This window comes from Balaenoptera borealis (assembly GCF_965194805.1).
Source record: "Balaenoptera borealis genome assembly, chromosome: 7".
Taxonomy (NCBI): Eukaryota; Metazoa; Chordata; class Mammalia; order Artiodactyla; family Balaenopteridae; genus Balaenoptera; species Balaenoptera borealis.
The window spans coordinates 96,465,916-96,485,021 of NC_138864.1; the positions used below are offsets into that span (position 1 = coordinate 96,465,916).

The window sequence follows — 19,106 nt, forward strand, 5'->3', positions numbered from 1 at the left end:
GTACTTCATTTGAATATGATATTTTCAATAAATTACTATCCAGTTAGAATAACTGGACTTGCTATATGATATCAAAAATAACAATTGACATCTCTCCATCATTTGCAGGATTTTTTTAAGCCCCTTCTATGTGCTAGACAATTTGCTAAGTGTATTCCACATGAAATTTCATTTGGTCTTCATAATAAACATATGAAGTGGATTATTATTTTCCTCATTTTTCAAAAAGAAAACAAATTTATCTTCATATAAGTTGATAAATTGGGGTTTGAGTTAGCCCAGCTAATAAATGACAAAAATCCATATTCAAACCTATACCAATCAGTTTTCACAGTGTGAAATCCTTCTGCCCTGTTATGGTCTCATTACCAAACATATGTGGCTTTAGAAGGGAAAAGAAAAAGAAGGAAAGCTTGGGAAGGTAGTAATTATAACATCACTGAGATGATATCATTTCAGAAGTTTTGCTCTGTCAGCTTTCTATAACTAAAGGATCTTCATAAGTCATGGTGACCATGTGAACAATGATAACATTTGTGCCAAAAGTACCGATTGTAATACATGCTTTTCACTCAATACATCAAGAACACCTTATCATTGCATTCAGTATTAAAAAATTTTTTCTTAACTGCTCAGTGTTCTACTATATGGATATAATTTATTTTAAAGTGTATCTACAATTAAAATTTGTGATTATTACATGTTCACCAAAATCTATTTCTTCTGTTGTCTAAGAACAAAGCTGGAGTACATTTCCCAGCCCCCCATACTGTTGGGTAACCATAGACTGTGTCTAGCCAATGAAATGGAAGCAGAAGTGATCTATGCCACTTGCATACTCAGCATAAAGCATCTTCCATGTGACTTCCATATGCTTGTTATCACATAGGTCAGCCAAAGGCAGAGGATCTCCTTCAGAGGAGGACGGCATCAGGAATCACAAGGAGGAAGGGGCTTGAGTCTTTGAATAATTATATGGATGTGCACTCACTAAGGACTTCCATTTTGGAATTTGTATGAACATGAAATATGCTTTTCTATATGTCCAGTCATAAAATTTTTGAATTTCTTTTACAGCAGCTGGTGCTACTGTTACTTACTCTAAATAATATATGAACAATGCTTCAGAAGACCACTTTGTAGCTAACTCTTTATGCAAACGTTGATTATTTACTTAGAATATATTCTTAGAAGTGGAATTTCTGGGTCCACAAAAACGTGTATCAAATTGCCTTCCAGAAAGCATTTAAAATACTTACCAGCAAATCAATGAGAATTTCTTAAATAATTCACTTTACAACTCAATAATGTTTTCTAACACAGGCAGATAACTTCTGTAAAGAATTTACTAGGATCTTGTACTGGCTCTTCTACTTATGTTGTAAACTAAATCTGTGTAACATACCTATCCTTCCATTTATTTCAAGGACCAAATGTCATGGAATAGTATATATTTTAAATGTTATAAAATATAAGACAATACAAATGCAAATTTGACATGAATCTAATTTCATATGTGAAATTAATCGTTGTAGTGCCAATTTTTTTCTGCCTTGAAAACATCATTCACTGAAACCTTGTCCATATGATCTTTAATTAGATTTTCACTTTGCTGTACTATCACAGTAGCATTAGTTACTTAACAGTACAGATATTTCCTTCTTGTAATTTCTATTGGCTCAAAGTGAACTCAAGCTTTAGTTCAAACAAAGGTGAGAGTGTGAAATTTAAATGGGGAGGTGATAGAATATGTACTAGAAGAGAAAAACAGATAGATGTATCAGCTGTTTGTTTTGTTTTCCTTTGAAAACTGCTGTGTCTGTGGCTCCTGATTTGACACTTGGAGGCTAGAAACTCTCCAGCTGTGTTGAACAGAACCTCTGTCTCCCCTTGGGAGCAGCAGCAAGCCATGGTAGACCACATGAACCAATGAAAGTACCTCATGCTATTTACAATGGATCACATTTCACCATTTCTGAAAGATGGAACCTTTGGAGAAGAATATTAATAACCATTGGGAGATGACACTAGTCATTTAGGGAAACACTCAATAAATAAGCAAGTGATACTTGACACAGAGACTCCCTGGATTTGTAAAATACTTAGAAGCCAAAGGAAGCTTTTCCTGGGGCTTTGATCATTTTTTAAAGGATAATAAAGCTTAATTCTGAACTCCCTGATGTAGTAAAATAGTCCACTAGTACCATAATACATTTCTTTAAATCTTTAAGAGCTCTGTTACTTTATTTTTTCTTATAAATTCTGGAGTTATATAACTTAGGAGTTATTCAAAAATATATGCTCTGTTTTCACCAATTATAAACCAAATAAGTTAGTATATTACAAAGAATCATGAGAAAGATGCCTTTCTTATAAAGAAGATGCCTAGGATCAAGAAGTTGTGGGTGACATGTTCAATGGAGCCTCCAAAGCCCCTCACAGTTGGTAGCAGCCACTGTGCTAGCCATAGGCCTAGAAGGCACCCCCTGGACAGAGGCACAATCATCTCTTACTCGTCCTGGCTGGAAGGCTCATTCACCATATTGGTAGACTGAGGAGAAGAGGGGTAACAAACACCTGCAAAGAAAACTAAGTCTATGTTTCCTGAAGTGAGTAAGTCCTGTTTTACCTTAATCTTTTTTTTCTCCCCAAATCTCATGACTGTCAACCTGAAACACTGAAGAACAAGACTAAAATTACTCTGACTAGAACAAGAAGAGATCACGCATAGCCGTAAGTTTTATTCAAACCCCTTGCCCATGACACTATTATTGCCAAACTCCCTTTAAAATGAGTCACAATATTTCTCAGTACAACTGATGACGGAAGGGATTCCCCTCTGGCCATTTTGGGAGCCCCATATTTTCTCTGATAAATTATCTAATATATCAAACACTGGATTCTCCTATCAGAGATTAGTCACTAGAGCAAACAGTCAAAATCTTCCTCCAACAGAGGTTTTTCTGGTGTACGAGACTCTTGCAGTCATCTGTAAAGAAGAATAACAAGTACTCTCCAAAGAACTTCCCCAGGATTATCCCTAATAATCCCAGGAGGAAATCTCAGAAATACTGTGCCTGCAACAGACTGAAATATGTCAAAAATGCTAAGGGTACAGGGTATGTTCACTTTGCTGTTTTGTAAACAGAAAACACCCACCACACAATGTTAAATGAACATTTCAGACTTTCATTGGGGGGAAATGAGGTATTTTAAAAGAACGTAAAGGCAAATTATTTGGTTCAGAGGGAATTCCATTGAAAGAAATTATTTAAGAACAAATGTTGATGAACTTAAATACAAATCCATGGTTAAATACAATAGTGGAAAATCATATGGAATGCTAGATTTTATCATTGTAGTACAATTTCCTTAAAATTAAAACTCTCTAGATAATGCTGGTGACACTGCTACATTCATATCTGGTGTTTTAAAGACAGAGGCATATTGAAAGAAATGTTTAATGATCATTGAAATGTTGTTGAAGGAATTAAGCTATGAGTGAAAATTAAGAAAATGTATAATTTGGCAGGATAGCAACTAATCAGGAAATAGAAGAGCAAAAATGCCATTAAAATGAGAAATCACTTAAGGTAGCCCATAGAGGAATACTAACAAGGAATGATGACTGGAAAATATGAAAAGGAAAATTGAAGAATAAACACAAGAAAAGTTTCCTGACAGTCAAACCTTTTCAGCCTCTAGGGAGTCAATGAAAAAATCCATCAATTAGGTCATATAAAACTACATTGTTCAGAATATTAACCAAGCCTTGTACTTAGACTTCTCAACCTTTCACTCTGAGAAAATATGTGTGCTGCCCACAACAGCAGAGTTCTTTAGGTTTTTGGCTTATTTTCTTTATAAACTCCTCCTTCATCAAAAGTCAATGATTACCGGAAGAACTAGTAAAGATGACAGGTAGCCAAAGTGGAAATGAGAAGTACTCAATACTAACTCCCAGTATCAGTGGATATATGAATCTACTTAATTTTAATCAGAAAAGGGTACTGTTGGTTAATAAACGATTTGTAAGTCTTTCCCAAAATACCACTGAAGCTATCATTTCTATGGCATAAAGATTCATATCTGTAATTGTCTCAGTTCTCTAGAATATATAGGTTAGTTTCAAATTTTCATAATTAATAGAGGAAATCTGATCTCCAATTCAGATTACAGGAACTCTTAAATTCTTTACAAGTGAAGTGACATTTCCTTCATGATTAAAAATGTTCACCGTAAATGTGTTTGAGTTAAATTAAGTAAATCAGATTTTCCATATTAATATCATTAGATACCATCTTATTTCAGCACAAATAATATATCAGGTTACAATTTAATATTAATATTAATATTACTAAATATGAATGGCTTGATACTAAATAGCTCTGATTGTTCTATGATGACAGCAATCTCTGTCACAGATTTCATAATTTTTACTAAGCAATACCTCAGAAGACTGGGGCAAAGGTTTTCTTACCCCTGTTAACACTATGTGTGGATGTTACACAGGACAGATGTCTCCAGTGAGTGCTATTTTTCAATCAAATTTATTCTCCCTTTTGCAGGCCAAACTAGTAGTCCAGATATTTTCCATTAGTATCAACATTTGCAAAGTCTCTGGCCAATTTGGCAGTTCTACCAATTAGATGTCTCCATGAGTAGACTTTTCCAAAGTGGTTCATGTTTCACTTGTATACATTTCATCTGCATGACCAGTTACTATCATTGCTAATATAATCTAAGCAACTGGAAGAGAAAATGAGGCCAGAATAACCTTTCCACACTTTCTTCTCTCTTTTTTGTGAACAGCCCCTAATTTCCACCCAAAATGATTATTCTGTATAAATTTTCTCAACTTTTTTTAATGGATCATTCACTACATTTACGCCACTCTGTGGCTCATTTAAGTCACCCCAAAGTCTTTCCCTTTACTCTTGCTGTTCACAGCAAACTTGAAGTCCCCTCTCTACTGCTGATCTCAAGTTGAGTTTTGCTCTTCATAGCTGTGGTACTGAACTCCATTCCTGCTTTCCTTGCATTACTTATTGGGAGTGGAGGAAACATAGAGATGACTACACACACACACACACTCACACACACAGAGCACAGTTTCTCAGGCACAGAGACCCTGAGCTATTTGTCTTTCTGACTGTCCTGTGGATGCGGAAAGAAGGGAGATGCAGAGGAAGGAACATGCTAGGCTCTAGGACCCTAGTCTGCTTCTGCTCTGAGAACAGAGAGCTTATGTTTCTGGGAACAGTCTTTACCTCTACTCCTTTCAACACATAGGATGCCAGAATGACCTCGGCAAGCTCCTGTGTCTATTTGCCAAGATGCCCTGGGAAGAGACTCTATTTGTTCATGGAAAGAGGATAAGAGACCTGAAGCAAAATAAGTCTCACCTCACTGTGGAATCAGAGTGCATAACGTGGAAGCATTATGAATTTGCTTCTCTGGAAGGTGTATTAGGATGCATTTATCTACAAGAAAGAAAAAAACTGACTATCAGGGGTTTAAACAAATGAGAAATTATTTTTATTAGACAATAAATTTGAAGGTAAATGACTGGTAGCATGGATTCAGTGGCTCAGTGATGTGATGACTGTTGTCTGATTCATTTACCCTTTCCCTCATAGCCACAAGATAACTGCCACAGCTATAGGGAACATGTCCTCATTCAAGCAGAAAGAACAGGGGGACAAGGGGAAACCCCACCAGATGTCTCTTTAGCTCTCCTTAGTCACATGGCCACCCTCAGTTCTAAGGGAGGCTGGGAAAGCAAGTATTTTACTTTCCAGTCTCTATAATTGGAGTTGGAAAGGAAGAAAAAGTTGAGATTAAGTGCTGGGCAAGCCAGTCAACAACATCTGTCACAGAAGGGATCCCAGGCTCAAACTTATCCATTTATTTTTATTTTTCTTGGAAATATCCAGGAAGCACATCATCCTTCCTGATGCTCAGCAATACCCAACTTCCAATAACATTGTCCACTTATAAATGCGAGTTCTTTCTTACTTCGTAGAATTTGAGCATGTTGTATGTTTTGGAGGTCTGCAGTTTTATCTTTACGTACCCTTGCCACCCAGTTTGGTATGATCCAGCTATTATAGAGGTTACATACTCTATACTCAGGCTATATACTCTATACTCAAATTCAAATGCAGGAAACTCAATGAAAAAAAAAATATGTTCCTTCTTAAATCATTGTGTTCATTATATTTTGTTCAACATACACAATATAACTATCCTAATCACATCCCAAGCTCATTTTTTTTTTTCCTTTTGCAATTTCAGATGGCACCTGCAAGCCTGAATGTCCAGGTAAAAACTATTTGTCCTTGGTTTTTCCTCTTGTCTCAATTCTTCCTCTAATTCTGGCTCTACCCACCCAGTCTTTCATTTTTCTCACAGAACCTTTTGCTTTTCTAGTTATTCACCTCTGTCTTAGAGAAAGAGCTTCCTCCCTTGGAAGATGTGTAATCTTTCTCGAGACCACACAATGTGCCTTTTTGTGTGATGATGGTGGACAGATGTGATTTTTCCAATGAGTTCTATTTTGCTTGCTTATTTATGTATTCTTCAGACTTCAGTCTGCAGTCTGAAACAAAATAAATCAGGTCATTCATTTCTCCTAATTTATACTGAGGTGGGTTTTCATTCATTTGAAATGATTTGTTAATTACACAAAGTTCTTAAGCCCCTTTATTAAAAATCATAGAATATACTAGGCAGGGTTTTAAAAGCCCATTTTTCTTTAAAAATGTTTTTTAAAAGCAAGGCTGCAGTACTATTTAATAATAGATTATTTTGCCCAGAACAGTTTTCATAATATTTATAGAAAATTAACATAAGTAAATGTTCCACAACCCATGCATCAAAAAATTTCCAATTATATTTCTCTTCCTTGAAACAGCTCTTTTATGTTAATAGAGAAATATTTGATCCAGAAGAAAGTCTAAAATTACCTAGCATTAACTCTTATTTTACAGATGAGACTATGGAAGCCACAGAAGGTGAACCACCCAAGGGTTTACAGTTTGTGAGTGGTAAAGCCAGGACTGTAAACCAGGATCCTGATGCCCAATTCTGAGCTCTTTCACCATCACCTACATCTCAAGGGTTCACCCCTATGATAAGCAACTACAAATATCATCCCTAGGTCCGGTGGGTCAGGTGGTAAAAGGCCCAAACAGCAGAAGTGGCTGCATGGCAGGGCTGTATCAAGAACTAAGTACCGGATGACAGGCAAGGAATGAAATGAAGGTGTAGAGGTAAGACTAGGAATGTGGACCTGTTAAAGTTGAATGATGCGGGGCTTCCCTGGTGGCGCAGTGGCAGAGCATCTGCCTGCCAGTGCAGGGGACGCAGGTTCGAGCCCTGGTCTGGGAAGATCTCACATGCCGCGGAGCAGCTGGGCCCGTGAGCCACAATTACTGAGCCTGCGCGTCTGGAGCCTGTGCTCCGCAACAAGAGAGGCCACGACAGTAAGAGGCCCGCGCACCGCGATGAAGAGTGGCCCCCGCTCACCGCAACTAGAGAAAGCCCTCGCACAGAAACGAAGACCCAACACAGCCAAAAATAAATAAACCCAAAGGAAAAAAAAAAAAGAGTGGTATAATAATATTAAAAAAAAAAAAAAAAAGTTGAATGATGGAACACTGGCACTATATTCTCCATATTCACTGAGCCAGATTGAGGGTAGCAGGAAAAAGGGGGCACATCCAAAAGAATGATAGAAGGCATTGCTTCCAAACACAAGTCTCCCTTGGAATCAGGAAATTAGACAAGCATTGCCTGGGAGATGTTAGTTGTAGTTAGTACATTGTTTCATTCATTAATCAGTTTAAAACATGTTAATCAATTGACTTTCAGGTAATTTTAATAAAAAGTATGGTGAGGTGGAGTAGGGTAAAGGAAAACATTATTCCTACAGCAACTTCAGCTGAAAAACATACTCAGAGGATTTGTACCAGCAGCATAGCTAACGGCCCTTTTAGAAGCATGCTTACTCTGAAAAAAAATCGTTTTTTGACTTAGTCTGCTCCTTGGTGATTGTAAATTCTTATTCATTTGTCTACTCAGTTATCACACTTAGGAACCACCTACTATATGCCAAATAACTTAATCACTGTCAATATTTACAAAGTAAAGAGGTGGGTTTTCTTTCATGTGATGGAAGGTTAGAAAACATAAAATCCTTCTTTTAAAGTGTTTGTAAATATTCATTCTGCCAGTTTGAAATGTTATTGTGTTTGTGTTCTGAGCAGACAATTCCAATGTCTCATACCATAAAAGCAATTTATCTTATCTTCTTGAATGTTAAATTAGCAAACAAAACACTCCTAGAAGAACTGGCCATTAAAGAATAGGGTGTGTTCAGGGTATACCAGTCCAGAAGGTATGCACTTATTTGAACCATGCATCATGTTATATAAAACCTATTCCCAATTAAGTACAGCACTTAAATAAACTGCAGAGTTAAAATGGTAGCATTAACTAAAGAAATTTTTTTAAATGTCAGAGCAATTTCCTCACCATGTTGTATAAAGATATTTTATGTACATTAAATATGTGGGAAGGACTTGGCTTTCTCTTCCATCTCTCCAACCCCAATCCCACTCCTGGTCTTCAGTAAAGTAGATTAAAGAGTAAGCGACTTTGTTAGCATAAAACACATACAAAACACATGAACCATATTAAATATGTGTCTCCATGTATAATAATCATCCCCCTAGTAGCACCAATGCCTGAATTACTCCACTCTCCTCTCCTTCTAGGGTCCTAGCTCTATTTTGGAGTAGAATCGTATTCTGCAGATCCTGCATATCCCTGAAAGGGACCTGAGGACCACATGATCTTCAGACTGACACGTGGACAAGAAACAGATCATCCCCTTGTAAATATTACTGCCTTGTAGCATAACTTGGAACTGTTATTTTATTTTGCTAATAAGTTTATATTCCATCCTACCAAATGATGGGGAGTTGTATTAGAGAAGAAAGCCGTGTTTTAATATACAGTTACATGTATAATTAGCTCACATACAAATTACCTGAACAATTAAACTGTATATGCAATTACAAATGCATTCAGCACACAGTTTGGTTATTGTTTTGCCTTCCAGTGTGCCTTCAGCAAAATTTGTTAATGCCTTAAGCCACAACACGTAAGACCAGAGGAAAGTATGTTTTACACAGGCCCCAATGGATTCTATTGCCCAATCCGTTCCCCATCATCTCCCCAAACCACTTTTATAGCCTAATACAAAATAAGCTTGCCTACATTATCATTCACAGGAATTTAATCAGAATGCCACTAGAAAGACCATCATCCCAGGAAGTGAATATCCATTAAAAACAACAACAAAAAACTTCCTCCAAATCAGATGCTGCCAACAAGCCCATAGAAAAGACATTGGCAGAGAAAAAAATATTCAAAAGGTAACATATTTCACCCAGTTCCTGGCACATTATAAGTACTCATGCAGAGGAAATACTCCCTGTGTTTAAATGAGAGGACTAACCTGAACTGTCCACATTTTATTATCATCATCAACTATTGCCCAAATAGTTCTCCAAAGAGGGAGGGATCCAAAGAGGGCTTGTGAAAATTTCCAAAACAAAATCTCACACTAAAATCCATTAAATCATTTAAAAATGTTTAAATATGAAAAGAGGAGGATGAAGAATTGAAAAATCTAATAATAATATCTTATTATTTGGAAAGGTTAGAATAACTGTCAAAACATATTTCACTTCACATTAGAAAGATGCTAGACATTTCCTATATTTATTCATTATCATCCCACTTGCAGAGAAGTTAGTCATCTTTTGGCATATTTGCCAGATTAGTCTAATCAATGATTATTAACATACGTTTTAATGTCCAAAACCTAAGAACTGATGCTTTGCCAAAGAAATCAGGGTGTAGACAAAAGAAATGTAAGGAATTCAGCCTCACCTTTTAAAGTTTTCACTAGAAATCATTTCATGAGGAAAACACTTGTTGTCTTAACATAGGAAGTTCATTTTAACTTAAGAGTGTGTGGGTAGTAGATGGAGCAATGCAAGGATATGGAAACAACACAAATGCAAAAGGAGTGAGTGAGCGAATATAAAACCAAAGAATAGACAAGACTTAACCACCTTCTCGATCCTCTTCTTTCTCTACTCACCACATCTATTCTTAAAATACAACTTTCCACCTGCGTGCCTTCCCCCCACAAAAAAAAAGTTCCCTTCAGTTTAAAGTAGTGGCTTAGCAGCACAGATAATGGTGTTCCCGATGTCTTTTTCTGAGATTGCTTATTTATTTGCACAGATGTTAGCTAGTCTCTTTATTACTTCTTATATCGAGTCTTCCCTCCATGTTTATTCCTCTGGTTTTACACCAGCAGAGCAGTGTTACTTCTCTAAATAAAGGAAATGTACCAAAGTGTAATTTTATAGTGGTCTCTGCTAATTTCCTTTTTTGCCCCCTACCATGTCAGGAGGCTCAGTTCTAGGTTTCCCCACAGGCAGTGGGAACTTTTCAAGGATTCTGGATAGTAGTTGACATTTTGTGTGTTATACCTGGTACTATGCTGTGTTTTTTATGTGTTATCTTATTTGGTCCCTAAAATAACTCTGTAAGATATGTACTACTGTTAACCCCATTTTTAAGATGAGGAAACTAAAACTTGGAGAGATTAATTCACTTGCCAAAGTTGAATCACAGAGTTTGGATCTGAGCTCCAAACCAACTCTAAAACCCATACTCTTAATCAGTTCAATACTCCTGTGGTCTTTTAAGAAAATATGAAAATATGTCCAAATTGCCTTCTGAAAAATGAAAAGAGAAAACCCAATCAAAATAATAAATATAGCCATACCTCCAAAAGTTTTCCTGTATCCTTTTGTTATCATTCCCTCCTGCCCTACCCTTCCCAGGCCAACACTGACCTGCTTCCTGTTACTATACATTGGTTTTCATTTCATAGACTTTTATATGAATTAAATCATATATAAGTACTCTTTTTTGTCTGGATTCTTTCACTCAGCATAATTATTTGAGATTCATCCATGCTTTAACATGCATCAATAGTTCCAGTATCAAAATCCATTTTTATTGGTTGTATAGTATTCCATTGCATTGGATATACTATAGTATGTTTACTCATTACCAGTTGATGAACATTTGAGTTATTTCCAGTTTTTGACTATTACAAGTAAAGCTGCTATCAGTGTCAGTGTGCCAGTTTTTGTATAGATACATGCTATCTTTCATTTGGGTATACCTAGGAGTAGAAAGACTGGATCACATGGTAAGTTTAACTGCCTAAAAAACTGCCAGATAGTTTTCCAAGGTGGTTGTAACATTGTATATTTCCACCAACAGTGTATGAGAGTTGGGTAGAATAACCTTGTTTTTCTAAAATCATAATCATTAAGATCCAATGGGTAGGGGACTTCCCTTGTGGTGCAGTGGTTAAGACTCTGTGCTCCCAATGCAGGGGGCCCAGGTTTGATCCCTGGTCAGGGAACTAGATCCCACATGCATGCCACAACTAAGAGTTTGCATGCCTCAAATAAGGAGCCCACGAGCTGTCACTAAGGAGCCCATGAGCCGCAACTAAGGACCCTGCCTGCCGTGACAAAGACCCAGCGCAACCAAATAAATAAATAAATATTAAAAAAAAAAAAAAAGAAAGGAAAAAAAAAGATCCAATGGGTATAAATTCTAAAAAATATATTGGAACACAGATAGAGATCTCCTATTTTTTCCCCTGGTGTTGAATTCTACTAAAACTTACATGGTTATGAAACTTAAACTAGTATTCCATTTCAGACTTATCTTCAGAGCTCCATATCCAAACATATAATTTACAATCCATCCAGTCACCCACACTAAAAATCTCAGAGTTGTTCTTGAGTCCATATTCTGCCTTCAACCCCACATATAAATGTCAAGTCCTACTGTTTTAACACCTTAAAAATATCACCAATCTATCCCATTTCTCCATCCTTAGCTTAGTATTTCATTGTCCCTTGTAAGAGCCTTTTAAATGGTTTCCCTTGTTCCAGAATTGGACTTAAAATCCATCCTTTACACATAAAGCTGGGGAAATTTTTAAAATAAAAATATGACCATGTTAGTCCACCTAACTCACAAGATAAGGTTAAAGCTACCTTTTCACATATGGCCCTCCATCTTTCCAGTTTATCATTCATAACTTCCTGCCTTCCCTTATTCCTTAGAACTGCTTGTAAATCCCTCACATACCATGCTGTCTTGCCTCTATGCACTAACACATGCAGTCTACTGTCTCTAGAATGGCCTCCTGCCCACTATTCACCTAATTAACTCACCTCTGTTATCATGTCCAGCAGGAAGTCTTCCTCAAGTCCTCAAGTCAGGTGAAGTTCTCCTCATTGGTAGTTCCATATTTCCAAGAGCAAAGTTCTATGACAGCACCATCAGATTGTTTCTAATTATCTGTTTATGATTCCCCCCCCCCCCCCAGAATATGAGCTCTTTGGCACAGAGGTGTATCTAACTCATTGTTGCATCCATGGTGCAAAGAGCCATGCTTGGCACTTAGCACACCCTCAATAAATCTAGATTAATGAACAGAAATGTCAAGGTCTGAGAGATTTGGAAAAAGAGTACCTGCCATAAAGTTTTGGGATACTAGGATATATTGGATCATAATTATAATACCAATAGTGTAGGGACCTGCAAATCTGCTATTAAATGCATTTTGACATAGTATGTGGGTGTTTTAAATTTAAAGTCTGCCTAGACTATAAAGACTACCTGCCTGCACTGGATAGGTGTGGTTTTTAGTCATTACCCCTTTGTGTATGTGATATAATTTCACTGAATAGATTTGGTTTTCAAGAGAAGTCAGCACATTGTCACAATAGAGTCATCACATAGCAAGCTTCTGCAGGATTCTTCCACAATCTTGTTGGTAACATCTGGCCCCTCAGGGAATAGAAAGTTGAGGCCTAGATAATAGTTTTTTAAAGACTTCTGAATTTCATTAGAAAATTATGTGATAAATATATCAAGGGGTCCAAAATGAATCTCATAATACTGTACAAAGACAAAAAATACCTTTTGAATAAATTAAATAATTAGTTCATTGTTTTGGATACCCTTGACCAAAACAGGGAAGTGCCTCTTCAGAATGGCTCTCATCTTCTGAGGATGCATCTGCATATGAAGCAGGGCAAGGATGTGTGACTCAGAAATTCCATTCACTGGAAGTCAAAGGCATAATTTTTTTCTATCTGGGCTTAAAGCCAATGATACCATAGCCTTAATGGATCCAGTGTAGCTGTGAGCATTGTGACCTCAGGAGTATAATCATAAAGATAAATTTAGAATAGCATTCCAGGAGATAGCTGAAACTCTATTATAAAATGAATAAATATGGATAGGGCATAGAACTGGAAAAACTGCATCACTATATACATGAAATTGCTACAAGAGTCTGAAATTTTCACTAACAATTATCCCCCATCTCTCTCTCTCTCAAACACACACACACACACACACACAAAACAAAAAAACAAAAACAAAAAACTGAAGTTATATGCCCTCCTCCTCAGTCTAGCTCGCTGAAAAAAGAGATCTTGTGATTCAGGTTAAATTAAATTCAATTAAAGAAATAGTTACTGTACTTATTAAGTACAAGGCAATTCTCTAGGATACAATAGTGAACCACGTCCCATGGTGTACAGTAGTGTGTGGAGAATTAATTTAGAACAAGGATAAAATGGAAAGCAATGTTAAATTAATACATTCCTTACATTATATATTACCTGATATTAATGTTGCTACATTTTATTTCAATAGCCATTAACTGATACATATTTTGATCCTCAATTTTTTTCTTTTTTAAAATCTTTTGTCTACTTCTTGGAACCTCCTGTTCTTATTGATGTGCTATCTCTTGAGTGTCTCTGAAGATAGTCATGATTTTTTTTTTAAGTTTTCTGTTTTCTCCATTAATTCCATTTCTTCAATTTGATTTTTCTCAGTTTTTTGGTGGTTCCTGGTGTGTTTGAGAATCCCTTTTTGCTCTCTGTGGTTACAGGCATTTACTATAGGATTTTGCAATCAGTTATCACAGAGGAAGGATGGTCTGTGCTACCAGGCTGAGGACAGAGCTAGCAATGTATCTTTTAGGTTTTGGGGGCTTCCTGCTACTCCAAGAACCTCTCTGTCTCTGTCTCTCTCTGTCTTATATGCTCACATATGCTCATTATCCTTCACTGTGGGGAAAAACATTGCTTAAAAAAACCCCTCACATTTCAGCAGAAACGCTGGAAAGGAAAATAGATAACTGGCTCAGCTGTGCTAAATACAGTTTTATAAATATGCACTTTAAAAATGCCAGGGTTTAATCTGATTCTGACAGCATTCCTGACATGAATTTCACAAGACCCTTGCTTTCCAGAGTCGATTATTCTGTACACACATACATAACCTGCCATCTTGCTCTGCTGATTATCATTCTATATGTGTGTGTGCATTTTTCTGACACAATGGTCCACAAAATTCTCAGTGTTGTAAAAATAACTTAATTTCCACTAACAATTTTATTATCTATCATGAGCTCCCATATCTACATGATATTAAAAAAAAAAATCTCAATTTAGTCAACTTCCATATTTTTCAATCCTATCCAGGGATTCCTTTTAACCAATTCCAATTTTTTAAGGTATATGTGCTCCTGTTTTATCCCTAACCCATACTCCTTGGTCAAGAGGTGGTCATTAGAGAACGGCCACTCTGTCACGGTGGGGGGAACAGGGAGTCTTTCTCTCAGTCTCCCTTTTTCTCTATCCTGTGTTGAGAACTTTTCTAGTGATGTAACTTGACTCACAGGGAACTGGACAGTGTGTGTGAAGCATATGTTACACTCAGGGGGCAACTGCCCGCGGGTGGATCACCTGGCAGTTTAGCACTGCCAATCCTTCTTATCTGTCGCTGGGAAAGCACTCACATCTCTGCTTATTGCTTTCCCAGTCCCAAGACCTCTTAGCCAACTTGTCCCTTCTCTCAAATGTGGAAACATCATTTCACTGCCCCTACTAGAGCGCCCTGGTAGACAGAGTGTACCACATCCATGACGCTGCTGCCTTCCGAGATGTTAGATGAGTAGTGGGGCACGAGACCCTTTATCCTCATATTCCTACTTAAAGTTAATTATATCATTTCCTCCCCACACAACACCCCCCCACACACACACACTAGACTCCTACGTCGGGGAGTGGCAGAACTCATGGCCTCTGCAATACTTCTAACTTAACTTATTTCCTAAACTCTCCACTTCCCGTGAAGTTCCTTTGTCTAGTATAAAGGGCAGAAAGACACACCTATTCTCCCTGCTAGTGGAGCTGCATCAAATCTTCTTGGTCTTAAACTGAGATATCTTTTGACTGTAGAAGCTTAAAATATAGCTTAGAATAGGATGTAGAAGCTCTTTGTTCTCATGTGCGGGCTCTTCCTTCTCTGAGCAGCAGGTGCACCCCTCCCTCATTGCCTAATAGGAAGAAGGTGGCAGTACAACAGGGAAAACAAGAAAGTTGACATTAGTTAGTATTTGAACTGTTATCCCACCAGAGATTAATACTTCCTATGCCATCTTGCCATACAATTCTTGTCTCCGCAATGAGACTGAATGGGATTGTCCCAATGGGCTTTTAGCCTGAGTCTGAATCAGGCTGGAATCATAAACTTCAACCTGCATGGTATACTGTAGTTTGTTTTCATGTCAGTCTTTGAGTAGGCCAAGTGTGGTCAGCTCAGGAGAGGCTGAGACGGTCTTGTGATGAAACTCATTGATATAATGTTAAATTTTTTCCCTGTTTTTTCTGGAAGGATCTTTCCTTTGTCTCAATATCTTTTTTTTTTTCAAATTTTATTTATTTGCATTTTTTCCAGATGTATTAGGGACTAACTGACAAACATAACTGCATATATTTCAAGTGTGCAATGTGATGATTTGATATACATGAACTGTGAAATGATTACCACGATCAAGATAATTAACAAATCTGTCACCTAACATAGTTAACTCTTTTTTTGTGGTGAGATCCTTAGTCCAATTTTTAGAAACACAGGTGCAGTCTAATGTCTGTTAGTGAAAATTGGCAGTGGCAAACTAAAACAATCATGCCTATCGCACTCTGTTTTTCATTGCCTCATGTTCCACTTTGTACTGCAAGACTGCATTCCTCAGGGCTTGGCAGAGAGAGAGAAAGAGAGAGAGAGACCCAAAAGGTCATATCCTAGGTCTCTAACATTCAGGACTAACAAACACAAGGATAAAGATAGCATTTTTTTAATGTTTTGATGGAATATATTCATCCTCTAGGCAAAGAACAAATAATTGTGAAGGGGGAAGAATCAAAATCCTCTTTGTAAGAAAACCATTTACAACAAGGTACTGCTTGAAAATTTGAAAAGAAAGTCCAATCTCACTCCTAAAATTATTAATTAGAAGGAAGATTAATACACTCCATAGTAACTAAAAATGTTTGAACTAATTCTGAAATATCACCTAACAATTTTTTAATGTGATGCTTTTTTCAATTCTTTTTTTTTGATAGGTTAATGACATAAGCTTTTCATACTTTGTGCATGTTTAAAGTAAGAATATTTATAAGCAAAAGTAACATTACTTCATTGATTCAGAATCAGGAATTACGATCTCAAAGTTTGTTCTTCAATGGAATTTTTTAAAAATCACTTAAGTGTACCGCAGTTTTCTTTTGTGAAATACATTTTTCAAATTAATAGGTCAGAAAACTTTGGAGTAATTCAAAAAATCTTCTAGTAAAATTTTATAATCTGAAGTACAAGTTAGAGCCTTAATTCCAAACAAATACGCTTTCATTTCTTTTTAACCTGGAATTTTGCAGTCAATAATATGCAGATAGAAATATGAAAAAATTAAATTAAAAGTTTGTTATATTCAACTATCTGAGAGGCATAAGAATTATCTGGGAAGAAAAGAGAGAAACACCAAATATTTTAGTATTGAATTGCCATCATCATAAATAGTATGTTGGAATGATAGCAAATCACTCTTGCCCTGTTAGTACATTTCTATATACAGGGAGAAAAAAAATAACTAGTACACAATCAATTTCTGGCAATGGCAATTCTTGTTTTGATACATCTTGGAAGATCACCAAAGCCAAAATAAACATCCAACTGTCCAAAAATCACATGGATTATTAAAAATAAAACAAAGTCCCTGTGCCATATTTTGGAGCTAAGTAGCAATTCAGTACCTGGCCTAGAAAAAGTACTCAAAAAATATTTTTAGAAACAATGAAAGAAAATGCTCATTGGTCTACGTATTGGTCAGACTGGTATATCGGTGAATGATAACACTGGGTTCAAAGATCAACACTATCTCATTTCACGAGAGAGATATACAAAAAAATTACAATGCACTGTATTAAATGGAACAATAATGCCACATCAAGTTTCATGGAAATATAATAAAGGATAAGTAATTCTGCCTAGACAGTTTGCCAAAGTAGCCACAGAACGAGTAATATTTGAGCTAGTTTTTGATGCATGAGTAGAATGTAGGTAGATGGCGAAGAGCAAGAAAGAATCTCCCAGAAAGAAGGGTCAGCATGTACAAAGCCTTAGCATTAAAAATATCTCTATTTAAAGCACAGTGAGGAGTTCAGTAGGGCAGGTTTAGGGGTGTATGTGTGAGAAAGCAGCACAAAATGTGGTTTGGGAGTCAGGTCCAGGCTAGCTTGTGAAAACATTTTTAAGACATTCTAGGATTTTGAACATTTTCCTATAGTTCTCGGGAAACTATTGAAGTTATTTAAGCAGAAACAAAGTATTATTGAATTTGAGTTTTATAAAGTTTGCTCTGCTGGTAGCATGTAAAAAGGCTCAGTTACACACAGAGGAGCAAATTAGCCTCTCAGGAAAGAAATCCTGAGAATCCACAAAGAATTCAAATACCGCTAACAAGTACTCAACACTCTCTCCCCAAGTGCTTTGCCCTCAATAAATATAGAATTCACTAAATGAAGGAACAGATGAATGCATGTCTATCAGAGTTTGCTTTGATATCAATTTTAAACACGGCAAATACAGTTTTAGTGAAAGAGAACTGAGGTTGCAATGGGCTGATTAACAGATGTTCTACAATATATCTTAACCACTTACTTTTCAGATAGTTTTTTTAATCATTTTTAGTTGTATATGGGCTCACAAAAAAATTAAAATCAAATATAAAGTAGTAAGCTATGCTGCCGATTGTACTGTACTACATAGTAGTATATTATACTGTTTTTATAATTACAAGGTGTTATACAATATAAAATATATTGTATATATAATGTATATAATCTCTAAATATACAATGAGAATTAGATAATTATCAGTTTTATTTTCATACTGTTTTCTTTTTCATAATTAACCAAAAATTCTAATTTCTCAGAAACCTTGATTATTTCATATTTTATAAAAATTATTTAGAGATAAATGCTATTTCCCCAGAAGAGTTCCAATAAGACATGATTTTAAAAGTTTCCTTGAAGAGGTCGTTAGAATTTAGACGTTTATAGCTCAAAGATAGATGGATCACTAAGCAACTTTGTGATAAGTCACCATATCTCTGAGGGTCTACATCCTCAATATGAGAGATGCAGTAAGCACTGGGGTTCCCTACCTACCATCCACTCCCCAGTCTGCTGGTAATAACCACCCTCAGCTTGCTTGTTCACATGTCCCATGAGGAACTTGCATGCTTCAGGGAAAACTGACTCCATCTTGGATCTAGAAGTGAGGCAGGCAGCTCCGGCATACACCAACCTGGACAAGCCCGTCCACTGGCCATTGGTACTGGAGGCTGTATGACCTAATTTCTCTCTATGAGACTAGAAGAGGTATTTGCAGGGGCTTCTATAGTAGAAACTTTCTCTTCTGGGAAACAACTGGAGACAATGTCTCTTCCTTTTTGTATGATGGCACCTAGAACAACCATAGTCAACTCCCTACCAGTTCCTCCATGTAGCTGATGATGAGGCTGACATCTTGAGAAAGGCAGAACCATGAGAAACAGGGAACCA

General features: G+C 36.6%; 1 protein-coding gene across 4 annotated transcripts in view; it reads right to left on the reverse strand.

The window, feature by feature from the left end:
• The window catches only part of TFEC (transcription factor EC), a 686,635-nt gene that overhangs the window by 456,679 nt on the left and 210,850 nt on the right, over window positions 1–19,106 (reverse strand). The gene's annotated exons all lie outside the window — the stretch shown is intronic.